The following is a 1,404-nucleotide window of genomic DNA, read 5'->3' on the forward strand; positions in this document are numbered from 1 at the left end:
TTTTTTTTTTTTTAAGATTTTATTTATTTATTTGAGAGAGAGAGAATGAGAGACAGAGAGCATGAGAGGGAGGAGGGTCAGAGGGAGAAGCAGACTCCCTGCCGAGCAGGGAGCCCGATGCGGGACTCGATCCCGGGACTCCAGGATCATGACCCGAGCCGAAGGCAGTCGCTTAACCAACTGAGCCACCCAGGCGCCCTGATCCATTTATCTTTGAAGTCATCTCCACGCCCAACGCGGGGGTCGAGCCCACGACCCCGCCGTGCAGACTCGCAGGAGCCCTTGGCCTCGGGCTCCTTTTTGACCCTTGACCTCGCCTGGAAGGGGGCCTGGGCTGAGGGGCCCCGAGCCGAGTGCCCCGGCCCACGAGGGCTCCGCCCGCCCCACAGCCGTTCCCAGGTGGCCGTTGCCGCTCACGACTCCGACCCCAGCCCCGAGCCCCTCCGAGGTCAACACCGCGAGCTCGCCTCCCCGTGCCCGCTTCCCGCCAAACCCCCCCTCCCCGTGACGGGCGCCTCGGCGGGCCAATGAGCCCAGCTGTAGCCACCCCCGGGGCGGGGCCGAGAGCGAACCAATCCCCGCTTGGGCGCCTGCCTGGGTCCAAACGACCCAATCGGCAGCGGCGGCGGGTCGGGTCGCGGGGCGGGGCCTTCCGGCTCAGCCAACGGGCGGGCACGTCGGCGGCGGGAGGGGCGGGCCCCGCGGCGGGCGTGCGGCGGCGCGGCGGCGCAGGGCGGGGGCGGGAGGTAAACAAGATGGCGGCGGCGTGTCGGGCGCGGAAGGGGGAGGCGGCCCGGGGTGTCCGCGACTGAGGCGGGGCGCGGGAGGCAGCGGCGGCGGGCGCCGGCCGGCTCCGCGCCGCCTTGCATGGGCTGGGCCCCCGCGCCTCCCCGCCTGCTCCACACGTGCGGCGGCTGCGGCGGGGGCACGCGCCGTCCGAGCCCCGGCGGCCTCGGGAACCCCCTGCCCGGGCCTTCGGCCTGCGCCGCCTCAGCCGCCCGGAGCCCTGCGGGTCCCCGCGCCCCGCGGCCCGCGGCCGACGGCGTTCGCGGCCGAGAGCGAGCGCGGGCTGCCGTTTGGGGCGGGGGGCGGCCGCTCCGGGGTCCCAGGCCGGTGTGGGGGCGCCCCGGCGGCGGCCGGCTCCGACGGAAGTTGCTCCCCGCGGCGGGAGGGCTCCGGGCAGCCCCCCGGCCCCCCGACACGCGCCCGGGGCTGGCGGGGGCGGACGTCGGTGCCCCCCGCGCGGTCCGGATAGGCACCTGCCGCTGCCTCGGGCCCCCAGGACGGCGGGCCCCGCCGGGAGCCGCCCCCAGCAGCGCGCCCGGCCCCCAGCGAAGCTCGGCTGCGCAGCCTGGGGCCCCGGGGCCGGCCGGCCGCCGCGGGGCCCTCTCTGGGCGCGCGCCA

Source organism: Leptonychotes weddellii, chromosome 1, assembly GCF_054177405.1.
Source record: "Leptonychotes weddellii isolate Sample4059 chromosome 1, ASM5417740v2, whole genome shotgun sequence".
Classification (NCBI taxonomy): domain Eukaryota; kingdom Metazoa; phylum Chordata; class Mammalia; order Carnivora; family Phocidae; genus Leptonychotes; species Leptonychotes weddellii.